The sequence below is a fragment of the Equus asinus genome, chromosome 1, assembly GCF_041296235.1.
Source record: "Equus asinus isolate D_3611 breed Donkey chromosome 1, EquAss-T2T_v2, whole genome shotgun sequence".
Lineage (NCBI taxonomy): Eukaryota > Metazoa > Chordata > Mammalia > Perissodactyla > Equidae > Equus > Equus asinus.
Genome location: NC_091790.1, coordinates 141130981 through 141144492, shown reverse-complemented (window position 1 = coordinate 141144492; position 13512 = coordinate 141130981). Strand labels below are relative to the sequence as shown.

At 36.7% G+C, this 13512-nt stretch overlaps 1 protein-coding gene and 1 pseudogene across 1 annotated transcript in view; one reads left to right on the top strand and one right to left on the bottom strand.

The window, feature by feature from the left end:
• LOC106839581 (5-azacytidine-induced protein 2-like) overlaps positions 1-6702 on the top strand; it is a 31447-nt pseudogene extending 24745 nt beyond the window's left edge.
• Positions 1-13512, bottom strand: part of UMAD1 (UBAP1-MVB12-associated (UMA) domain containing 1) — a 210870-nt gene that overhangs the window by 125672 nt on the left and 71686 nt on the right. The window lies entirely within an intron of this gene.

Below are 13512 nucleotides of genomic sequence, written 5' to 3'. Positions count from 1 at the left end.
AACCACACTATAACTAAAAATGAAGTTAACCAGTGAGATGACTTTCAGTGAACTCTCTTTTAGAGTAATTTTTCTTAACATACAACTATAAAAGACATGTTCAAACACATGTACGGAATACATTCAGAGTGGGAAATATACAACACGCAGGATCCAAGTAGAAATGAGTTTTATAAAACCTGCATCCTCTTTGCCGTATATTATCATTAAGTTGCCTCTGCTGGTTGAATTAATAGAACTTTAATAAATATAAATGTTGAGGTTGAATTTAATTTAGTTTTAACTACTTATTTGTTTGTTCTGGTGTGCCAGAACTTGGAAAAGTAGGGATTGCTATGCATAAGTATTATTTCTCCTTCCTAGCTGGGTTAGATTACCAATATGAACCAATCCAACTTCAGGAATGTCTGGTATTCCCTGAGGCCTTTTACAGTTGCAATAGCTGATGCTGCTGAATTATCTTGGTAAACGGTAGAATGTGCAGTATTGGAAGGAAGAATGGTGTATGTATGTGTATATTAAATGCCTGGCTCTTCCACTAGGCTGTAAAATTCATGACGACAAGGACCATGTTTGTCTTGGTCGCCGCTGTGTAGCCAACACCTTGTATAGCACCTGGCACATAATGGGTGCTTTATAAATATTTGCAGAATTAAGTAATTTGTGAAAAGTCCCATTCTCCACCAACATCCCATTCTCAGCCTGAAAGCAACCACTGTAACAGTTTCCTTTTTATCTTTCCCGATATGAAAACATATGTTTAAAAGAAGAGTTCAAATGTGAACACATTTTAATAACTTTCCCTAGCATAAATTTCTACATTTGAATTAAATCTAAATATTTTTAGAAAGATAATTAAATAGAAGTAGGGCCTGAATAATAATTAAAATATAGTAAAAACTGTTGAGAATTTGACTACAAAAGGTAAATGCTACAGAAAAACAGGCCGTTACCATGTAAACTTTCAACATATCAATACACACGTGCTGGGCATCTGTTACCTATCAGGCCCTACAATAGAGGTGGCACATATCAATAATGGTTTAACAATGGCATTTTATCACTATGGTAAGTTTTAAAAGGCAGTTGGTAAGAAAGATTTCTTCAATCAAACTGTAATTATAAAATAGTTAATTTTATTACATCAAAAAATTAAAATATTTTATTTGAGTAGAAAAATAACTTTACTTTGTCATTTTACAAAGGAGTTGAATTTTTAACTTGATTTAAAGCGTTCTACTTAATAGTCCCATTTTCAGAGGAAGAAAAAATGCAGGTTTTGATCAGTCCTTATCATCTTAATTGCAGTTAACTGAAAAGTTCAAAATCGCTTTTCAGCAAACCAATAGTTTCATAGTCAAGTTAATGTTGGCTCAATAAGCACAGAACCTCGACTGTCATTCTAATTGTGTTTTAATTCACTGCATTAAAAAATCTGTTAAAAAAAACAAACCTACTACTTTATTTTTTCCCTGCACTTAAAAGGAATTTAAAGTTCTCCTAGTAAGTTCAACACCTGGGGAAACTTCATTAAGTGCTATTCCCTGAAATTACTGCTTCATCGTGCAAAATAGAGGCTTTATAACCTGAAGAAGTTAATGTAATGTGTACTACAGCTCAGGGACTCACAGTGGCACTGGGAATCGCTGCCATGCTATTAGCTTAATTAATGTTTCCATCAAATGAATGGAGTGCAAAAAAAAAAAAAAATTCATGCCTAAGAGTCAGGGTTTAACAAGGTTTTAGAGAAACAATGAATTCCTGATTTCAATATTAGCTGAAGACTTTAAACTTATTTCTGCTCTCAAACTGTCTTTAATCCTGGTAGCTACATGTCAAGACATAGATGGATCTGGACAAAGTCCAAGAAAAAACTACAATGATTGAGGAATCTATCGATTGCTATATATGATAAACTATAAAAAGGGTTATGACTCTTGAGGATGGAAAAGCTAACGCAAAAGGCAGATTCTAACAATGTATGGTACTATGACTCTCATGAAGGTGTGTCCTACTTGAACTTGTTCACCAACTTTCAAAATTTGAGACTTTCAGATTTCTACAACAAAGGCTATACCAACTTAAAATTTGAAATAATTTCTGACAAGTAAAATATTATTTTAAGCTGTGGATAGAAAACATCAATCTCATAGAAGTGGCATAAAGCTAAATTTATAATAGTTTGAAGGAGGATTTACATGATTTTTACGGATTTTATGGACTTAAAAGTAATCTGGCAAACATATTTGGGTGGGGATAGAGAATAGCTAACTTTCTAAGGCTATTAAAGGATAGTTATAAATTCTCACAAAAGATCCTTTGAGGTGGACACAAAAAAATATAGGTTTGGATCAAATATTGGAATTCTTTTGCTTCATATTAAAATTTGCTACTGACTAGTTTTCAAATGAAAGCTTTAGCCTGCTGCTCAGAATTTCAAATCTACCTCATGCCTTGAAAGTAGCAGCAATTCCAGGGTTTCAAGCATTTTTAACAATTATGTTCCTATTTAAGGGGAAAATTTGGGGTCCACCGTAGTAGTAATTATATGCTTAATAATAGTCTTGAGTTATTTAAGCTGCCTTCTTATTTCTCCCGCTGACACAGGAACTACAAAGCTTACTCAGATTTCTCTTCAGGCAAGTCCTGCTTAACTTTCCTGTGCTCCCCTTTGTATAGACAAATACCAAGAATCTGAACATCTGCAAAGGTTTCTCTAACCAATCACGGCAAGCTGGATCATTTCTCCTATCCTTCATGAATTCATCATCATTCCAATCCTATAAATTTCTCTGAAGATCATGAAATCCATTGATTAGTATAAACTCAGTTTTCATTTTTTAATACATACTTCAAGAAATAGGGCTTTTGACTCTAATACAAACATCTACCTTTTCTAAAGTTATTGCTTGACTTGTTATGTCCTAAGAAACACGGATCAGCTTCCTTGAGAAAAAGAGATCTTGAAGAATTTACCTTTTGAAAATATTTCTGACCATTTTTAGGCAGCAAAGGGGCTGAGGTTAAACCATACTGCACAAGAGTAAATAATCGATTACTTCAAAGAAACACTTGTTGGGTACTGATGCTTGCCACAAAGAACTGTTTTATGTTTTTGAGCGCTACATGAAAAGAACAGGTGTTAGGAATAGGAGAAAATGCCAAATCTCACCTTACTGACAATATGATGAATCTCACAGGGACCAGGCAAAGCAACGATAGTGAGGTATACGGTGAGTGCATGGTTAGACCTCAAATGCCTGCTGGTACAGCAGTTCACTGCTAAGTATTTATATGGTCTCATCTGAGGTCTGTCAAATTAAAAATTTGATATTTGAACAAACTATGCTAATTTCCTACTTTAAAAATACATTAACTTAAGCTACTTAAGGTATACTTACATAATAATTAAGCAACATCTGAAATACCTTATGTTGAAAGTTCCTAACTCATTCAGATACTGTGCCTGAATAATGGTGCTGAGAAGTAAAAATAATTTCTTACCCTTAGTTAGCGTCAAATACTACCCTGAAGCATCCAACTCAAAAAGATATGATTTAAATTGTATGACTTGATGAATACAGCAATGATTTATTTTTTGGCACCATGGGCACAGGGAGAACTAGCTTCTGTTTTGTTTGTTTCATTTTCAAGTTCAATGAGTCAGATCCCATACTGGAAAAAGCTCAAAAGCATACTAAATTCTTCCAATGCCTACTCTGGGCCTTGGTCATAAGTGAAACATCTCTAAGAAACTGGATTAATTCTTTCCATAACTAACTACTATTTAATATTCTATAGATCTCTTTATCAATTCAAAATAATTACAATACTATATGTATCAAAATGATATTTTTCTATTAGCTTCGCTTTAGAATCCATTTTCTGAATTGATAACATGAAAAACTGGGTTATGTTACTGCTTTGTTTTAAGGTGACTAATAAGACAAAGTTTTATTAACACTGGATTTTCCATTACATAATATTGGCTCATGTTTATTGAAGACTTAGTTTATTATACTTAGATATAATTAGTATATACTTAGTTTATTGAAGACCATGCAAGTGCTGGGCTAAGCCTTTGACTTATTTAATTATCTCATTTAATCCTGACAATTATCTGGTAAATTTGGCATTATTATTCTATTTTACAGATGGGGAAATTGAGGCATAAAGATAGTAAGTGACTTGCCCAAAGACCAACAGCTAATTAATGTTATGTGAATGAGCTCTGAACTCTGGTCTAACGAGCTCCAGAGGCCAAGCCCCTGGCCACTAGGATATACTGTCTCTCAGTGGGATCTCCCACTGCAATTCACCACAGACAACCTGCAGGAAATGATCTGGTCCAATTAGCCAAGAGGATTACTCAGGCTAGCTCCCTACCACATGAAGTACCATGCAGTAAGGAAAACCTAGATTGAACCCCAAGATGAGTTCTGTAAGTCAAATCTATATATGCTTATTGAGAACATGCAAAACAGATGAAAGGCAAAGCGAAGGAAACAGACCTCATTTCAAGAAAAAGCCAACAGTTCTTCGGGCAAGAAAAAGCCAATACTTAGTATTAGTTAAAAAGAAGCAAATGTACCAACCTTATATTATGGTGTTTTTACATGTTATCACAAAATTTGCCTACTACAAAATTATACTACCTGCCCACATCCCACACACTTTCTTAAGTTACTATGTATAAAAAGACAATATGGGGGCCAGCCCGGGGCCGAGTGGTTAAGTTCAGTACTCCATTTCGGCGGCCCAGGGTTTCACCAGTTCGGATCCTGGGTGTGGACATGGCACCGCTCTTCAGGCCATGCTGAGGCAGCGTCCCACATAGCACAACCAGAGGCACTCACAACTAGAATATACAACTGTGTACTGGGGGGGGGCCGGGGGAGGGGGGTGGTTTGGGGAGAAGAAGAAGAAAAAAAGAAGATTGGCAACAGATGTTAGCTCAGGTGCCAATCTTTGGGAAAAAAAGACAATATCCTAAGCTTCAAGGGGACCAATTTAACAAAAACTTATAGGTAAACAGAGCAAAAACAATTATTTTCCGAGAGATGAAAATAGAAGTGTAATTAAAACTTTAAAAATCTTAATGTATACAAATAGTAAAACCATTGGTGTGCCATCAAAAAAGTAAGTAAATCTGTCATAGGTGAAATAAATCAAATAATACTGAGTATTTCCCACTGATTTTGTTTTTTACTTATCCTGTGGTGGCAGTTCGTTTTCTCCAGGCTTTTGATCCCCCAACATGACTAAACATCATTTGCTCTGAAGATGAAATAATGCACAAAACAAAAGCCAAATTTAAGAACTGGTGGTGGGCTTGGGCAGAAACCTCAGCTTTCTGCTGGAGAGAAGGAGAAAGTGCTGTTGAGTGAGCCTCCATTCTGTGCCCAACGCTGGGCTGTGTATTTTACATAAGTTATCAGACCTAAACATCCCTGCAGCCCTACTGAGACCATGTCATCATCCTCCTTTCCCGGCTGAGGAAACTGAAGCCCAGAGAGGTTAATTAACTCACCGAAGTCCCAGCTGGCAAACAGCAGCGCTATTCAGATCCAGATTCAGATCCAGACACCTGGTTCACTAGACAATGGGGTTTTCCCCTACATTAACATTTTAAAAGTATATATTGTTTGTAAGCTTAACTCTTTTTTTCTCCGAAAGACAGCAGGATTCTCAAAATGTAGCTTTAGAGAACCTGGTGGCCAGGAGAGAGGCCCAAGCCGAGGAAAGGAACTCCCGGCTATCACGGCAGAAGCAGCAGCAGGGTCTGTGGGGAAAGCAGAGGTGACCTCCTGCCACCCCAGTGGTTTTGGGGTTGTTTCCTACCACGGGGGGACGGAAAGTGACAAGCTCTTCAGGCAGCCACTGGAAGCCAGGCTCCAGCCATCCGAAATGCACTGGGAGAGGATGACATCTGCCTTCTGAATTATGGAAAAGCTCAGAGGCACAGTGACTCCCATCTCAACACCCTGAGAAACGAGTCTGTCACTTCCTATTTCACCCTGTCACTCTACATGAAGACATTAAGAAATAATTTTAGGATTCAAAGAGGGAGAGCTCTTTCTTAAAGCAAAGAATAAGATTTTTTGAAGAAGCATTTCTATGAACTTGATTAGATGAAGAAAAACGTGTTCTGTGAAATGAAAACAAGTAACTAGGGCTATCATGCACATCAGAAGGCCTGCATCCATAAGGTATTTTGAAGAGCACATTGGAACAAAATGAATAAAGACAACTAAATCTGAAAGTATGGAGTGAACAGATGCAATCAAAATACACACAACTTCATCTAAGGACAGAGGGAGAAACTCAACAGGTGAAGAGGCATTTAAATTCCACCTTCATCAAACTGGGAGGTGGAAAAATGGAGCTGTGACCTCAGGATCCATGGTTTAGCACAAGAGCTGGAACTCAGGAGGAAGGAATGTAGCGATTTCAAAATTGGGCTACAAAAATCCAAAGGGATAAGTCTCAGGAAGAGGAATGCACTAGCAGACATCTGCAAAACCCAAGCTTCTCAAGTCATAATATGCAACCTGCAAAATGGGAACTGAGGAGAGAAATGACTAATTTATATCTGTGTCTGAAGTGCAGCCTGAACTACTAAGAACACTGAAAATCCCAACTGCAATCAGGAAAGCCCAAGGGAAAGCACTGAAGTCACTGGGAAGGACAGCACAAAACCCATGTGATGCATCTCACTGCAACATTCTTTTTTTAGGAAGATTAGCCCTGAGCTAACATCCGCTGCCAATCCTCCTCTTTTTGCTGAGGAAATAGGCCCTGAGCTAACATCTGTGCCCATCTTCCTCTATTTTCTATGTGGGACGCCTGCCACAGCATGGCTTGACAAGCGGTGCATAGGTCCACACCCAGGATCCAAAGCAGCAAACCCCAGGCCGCCGAAGTGGAGTGCAAGAACTCGACCGCTGCACCACTGGGCTGGCCCCTCACTGCAACATTCAAAAGACAACCCTCTCTCTCACCAAATGGCAAAGCTTTTTGTAATAAATACCAATGCTTCCCCTTTAGCAGGAGATACAAAGATTTTACCAGAGAAAGCAATTCTCCAATCATGGACAGCAAATGAGAGATCCATTCCTAATGATGGCATGAACTTTCAGGAACACAACCACTACGGCAAAAATTCTATGGGAGATAATTTATGGGTGTTCCTAAATCCTCCCAAATTGAGTGAGGCAACCTTTGCGGAGACTAAGAGCAAAACTTTAGGATCAACATAATCAAAACTGCCTTTAAAAGGAATTAATTCTGGAGAGATGCCTATCTGGAGATGAAGATGCGGGATCTTCCCGAGTGGTTCTCCACGAAATGTGTGTGACAAACTAAAAATGGACTTGGATGAAAAGTCTGCATAAGTTGTCACCATGCATACACATACACACACACACACACACACACACACACACACACACACAGAGTACCTTAAAAAACTATCTTTAAATTATTTTATCTTTCCTTCCAATCTGATAGCATGATGGGTCATTTCTAGCTATAATATCTGTGTCCTCAAGAGTGTTATGCTATTGATTACCCAATGTCAACTTTTCTCTTTGACCTTGCAACAATATTCATTTAAGGCATAATCACTCTTCATGGACAAATCATTGTCTGTTAAACAGTAATTTATTTGATGTGTTCCTGGAAATTTTTTTACACCATTGGTTTTATGAAACCCAAGTGTTTCATGATAGAAACTACTAAAATAACACCACCCTATTCACAATATATTCATTAAGCACACTTTTCAGAGTATAAGTAAAACATTTTATAGTCTTAAATTTACCATATAACACAATTCAAACTGAATTAAAATGCTTTTTGGTGTCAGAGTCTGAGGTCTCAGATACTCCTGAGCATCGGGGGAGGCTACAAAACATTTTTAGCTAACGCATTTGGGATTAAAAACATTGCTTTCCTAATGAAAAAAATATAGCTGGCATATCATTGTGCTTCAAAAACCAAAAGATATATTATAAGGTGGTAACACAAATTGATGGAAATATGATAGGTAACTATTTCAGTTTAAGGGGGAGAATGCAGAATGAAAGAGATCATAAAAGCCTGTTAGGCTGGCCATTTGGTTTCAACATGGTGTGTTGAAGGGGTTCATTTTAACCGTATTCCTCATGATCTTGAGTATTTATGACGAAAATTCAAAAGTATATACTTTTCCATATAATGGAGAATAATAAATCCCTCAAATTTACTTAGGTGAAAGCCAAATAAGGAGAGAGATTTATATCTGGAAAGTAAAAGCACCAAAATATAGCTTAATTAAAGAGAGAAGATAATTTCAAAAGCATAAGCTTCTTACATTCATGAACTTCTCACGGGTTCAAATCTAAAGGCCTTAGTTAAAATAAAAAATCTCAACAATAATAAATACAAGGCAGCTATAATCCCAGGGTACAGGAACCAGAGCATTTCTGAGAACTGAGAGAAGATTCGCATCCACACTAGGGTACATACAACGGTTTAATTTAACCTAACATTCCCCACATCACACTACAGCAGACTCAGCTCTGAGACACCATGAGCTAACAAGCGTCTCCCCAGGATAACAGAACTAGGGACAATGTCTCAAAAGGAATGCTCTAATTTAAGCCTAGAGTTTACAATAACTTAATAATAACTTTGATAATAATATCATGGATCACAAGTTTTCGTAAAACATGGGGAAGAATAACCCTATACTTCAGAATTAAAGCACACACTGCTAATTCTTAACTATAACAAAAAAGATGAAAAAGACAATTACAATCCTCTGAAAATGCAAGGAAATTAAAAGTTCAGAATTATCTAAAAGAATCAGAAATTACAATCACATTTTCTTCTCTAAAGAGAAATATTCACATTATATACGATAGGAATCTACAATTTTATCAATAAGTGGGAAATCTGTCTAGGCATGCAGTATCTGTATTCAAGACAGTTATAAGCCACTAATAGAAATGGAATATGTTAAGTATATAAAATACATAAGTATAAACAACTCAAATGTTTTTATAAACCTTTAAAGAAAGGTTCAGCAACAGAGCTGAAAATAAATAAGGTATTTTAGCAGAATATCTAACTTCAATTGACATGACTAGCTAGTAGTAAAAACTTCCCCGGGATTAATTCTGTACCACGTCTGACAACATACCAGCCTGTGCAGGCCTAATTAACACATATTACTATGTTTTCTGCGTACCATCCATTGCATGTGGTCATATTAATTTCAAAACATGAGCAATGTCTATTCTAACAAATGGACCACAATTCTAATTTAGGAATATGAAGTTTACATTGGTTTGCTTTGTTTTCTAGGAAAACAACTGTCATGGCTGGGTGAAAGATATTTGCACTAAACCAACGAATAAAGTCAACAAAGGAAATGCATCAGTGAAGCATCCAAAATATCCGCCTTCAGTGCACACTTAGGGCCTAATACTATCTTCAGAACTATGCAGCAAGACCACTGACGTGTCTCTCAGTTTAACTTGGCATTCAGCTGACTACCCAGAGATTCTGGAGTTTCCTGCCAGATAAAGGAGAAACATACCAACCGGGTATGGTGTGCTACTTGCTGCTGTTTTAAAAAACAATGCCTGATTGCAACACTCTTTGTCCACAAAAATGCCTGACGTTTCTGGCTTAAGAACTTTTGGGTCTAATAAATAACTCCAATCCTTATGACAGAGGTTTCTTTCATTGATGGATTTATTAAATAAATAAGTAGTTCATCAGTTTACAGAATGTGTTATTTCACACAATTTACTATGAAAGAACTAGCAGGTGGTACTATTAAGAACCATCAGTAGTAGAAATTGTTTCATAGATGACCAACTTAATCTACGTTTGGAACACTGCCATCCTTTATAAGGTTTTTCCATATAACACATTCAAAGTTTTAGTGCCCATCTACTCAGGGTGTTTATGAAATCCTTGTGCAACTTTAAACTTGACCTATCCCACTGAACTATATTTTATGGGACTGTGTTAAAACTGCTGTGTATTCATCCAGACCACATTCTTTAAAGGAACTTCAAGCCAGGATCATGAATGCAATTTATGAAATCACTCGGCAGCAGCTGGAGAATGTTTTCAATGAGGTGGAAAATCAGACTGAATGTTGGATCACCAAAAAATGGTGGTTATGTTGAAGTCTATAAATTTAAACTGCAATGTTAAAGTCTTATTCACACTGATTTGTCATTTTTAATTTTTTTCTGTCACAAATACAACAAAGATTAAGGTTTAAAGTTAATATGGAATTTTTAAAAACACCCAAAATGGCTATGATGTTATACATTTCTATTAGAAACTTTATTATTTTTCCCATGTTAGAAGACTAATAGCAACTCATTAGAAAACACTTTACAGCATCCAAAAAGGCTTACATAAATTTTAGAGATCACTGATTCTCCAATTGACTTAGACCATATTTTTAAAATTTTACTATTTATAAAGATGCATATTTGTAAGTAAAGCCTTTCCTAATGGGTTGGCAAAGGAGAAAAATCAGTATGAGAGAGAAATTGGTTCACGTGTTAAAACAGAATATGGCTAGATGCAATGTAGTATCCTGGATTCGATCCAGGAATAGAAAAAGGACGTTAGCGAAAAAACTGGTAAAATCCAGATAAAGTCAGTGGTTTAGTTAATAGTATTGTACTAATGTTAATTTCTTAATTCTGACCAATCTACCATGGCTGTGAAGATGTAGATGAAGGAAATAAAAAACGCTCTATAATATCTTTGCAACTTTTCTGTACATCTAAAATTATTCCAAAATAAAAAGTGTATTAGTTTGTTTAAATATGGTGAGACTACTGGTAGCTTCTGTATTTACTTTCTTCTTTACCTTTCCTGTACTCGCTGATTGTGACAAATTTTATTTTTCAAAAGTTGACCACAAGATCTCGCATCACACATGCTCTTAGCAACATTTCCTCATTAAGAGCTGGAATTTACTTCTCTATACCCTTGAATCTGGGAACACCCTGAGGCTACCTTGACCAATGCAACATGGTTGAAGTGATGCTATACCAGTTCTGGGCGTAGCTCTTAATGGCCTGGCAGCTTCTACTTCCTTCCTCTCTGAACACTGACTTCTAGAACCCAGTCACCATTTTATGAGAAATCCAAGCAGTATGGAGAGGCTACATGTAGGTACTTTTTTCACAGCCTTAGCTTGAGCCACATCAGTTGGTGGTCCATGTGAGCAAGCCACTCTGGACATCAAGCCCAGTTGAGCTTTGTAATGACAACCACCCCAGCCAACACCTGATTACAACCACAGGATAGGGCTCAACCAAGAACCGCCAGCTAAGCCCACTCAATCCACAGAACTAGGAGAGACAATAACAAATTGTTGTTCTGGGCCACGAAGTTTAGGGTAGTTTGTTACACAGCAAAAGACAACTAGAATAACTACGTAATCAAAAAAAGGTAAACTACTGTCCAGATGAATTCATGGATGAGTTGGAAATGGTCTGGAAAACAGAAGATCTGAAAAAAAAAAAATTCTATTTTCACTTTACTATTCTGCCTACTTCTTTCTCTTCACAGATTCTATTGATTACAGCAGTGAAGAACAATAAGCAATTTTCAGGAAAAAAATACTCAACTAGAACTTCATGGGACAATCAACTTTTCTATATTTACCAAGAGTCAAACCGATTAGTTCACTAATGCTCGGCCAATGAATATTTCCTTAAAAGGGCCATGAATTACTGATTGCATTTGCTTACTAAATAACAAGAGTATTTTAGTGAATCTCAATGGTTAGAGCAAGTAATCCAAGCAGAAGCTATAAGAATATTTATCTAAAATTGATGATACAACCCAAAATAATAATAGCTATAATATTTATCTCAGATATTCCTCACAGTCCTACGAGGAACATCTTCTTACTTTCTCCATTTTACAGATAAGGAAAATGAAGCTTAGCAATGTTAACAACCTGCCCAAGGTCACAGAACAGGGAGGGTAGGAGCTAAGCTTCAAATCCAGTTAGTGTCCCACAGCCCAAAGCCTTCCACTCCACTTCTCCTGATTATGATATTTTTGTACTTAAGGCTTCTTTCACACATTTTAATAGACCATAAAAAAAACATTCTCAATCACTAATCAAATAGCATATTTCAAACTTGGACTAACTTTACATTCCGGAGAAGAGATTTATATTCTTTAAAACAAACACCTCTTTCTGAAAAGTCTCTTTTATTGGGGGCAGTACTATAAGCCACCCAGTTTATGGTAATTTTGTTATAGCACCTGAGTGGACTAACACAGGTAGCTTATAAATAAACAGCCAATTCAGCAAAGAGTCTTTTGGATTATTTAATTAATTACTATGAGCATATTAAATACTTACAAGTCTTTGACATAAAATGTAAAATGACCCAATCCTCTTGATTTCACCTCTAAAAATATCTCTAGAAGCTCTTTTTTCTCCTTTCATCATCACTGCTACTACACTAGTCTAGAACTTGATCATTTCTTACCTAGACCATTGCAAATGGCTCCCTAATGTCCTTCATGTCTCAAACTTGTTTCCTCTACAGAGCAGTTCTCATGCTGTAAAACCCCATACCACTGACCATACTCTGTCCTTAAAACATATATTTGATCATTTTACTTCCACTTAGAAGGAAAAAAAATTTCAAAATATTTGAAAATTGAAGTTCAACAATCTTTGTATACTATGCAAAGCCCCTATTCCCACTGCTGCCCCTCTCTGGTCCCAACCATCTTTCAGGTATCACTTCTCACTATATTTCATCAAATATAATTTGCTTTGAAAATCATCATCTTTCAATATTCTACTTGATATTGCTTAAACTCAGGTTGGATTATTTTCCCCCCCCAAAGTTTCATTTTAAAGAGAAAAATGCATGCTTATCAATACATACCTACTTTTTAAGCCTAAATATTCAGACCAGCTGGCTCAGATCAGGAGTGGGGGAGGAGACAGACTGACACCCAGTGCACCTTTGAGGATGAGGATGTAGGCAATATTTGTTCTCTAAAAAAGGAATGAACTAGGCAGGTATGGATGGAATTAAAAGTAAGTAGGTCTAAAGGTAGAAAAAGGAAGAGAAGTTGGATGAGACAAGATCATCTGTTTAAAGTTAGGGCTAGCAGAAAGCTCAAGAAGTGAACACGTCCGTCAGCCTCTGTGGGCACATTAGCACAGTGGTTCTCAACCTGTGCTGTCCAGTAGAATCACTGCGGAGTGTCTAAAAGTCCCTGCGAAGTGTACTCCAGGCCAATTACATCAGAATCTCTAGGGTGAAACTAAGGCTCTGGTATGTTTTTTTTACACCCCCAGGTGATTCCAATGTGCAGTCAAGGTTGATATCCACTCTGTTAAGACAGAGCTGCTGAGAAAGGACTGAAGAAGAGAGTTGACAGCTCAGATAACTAGAAAGCAACAACTCACTATAATGCCCACAAGCACAGTTATGATTTTCTCCAGGAATGCTT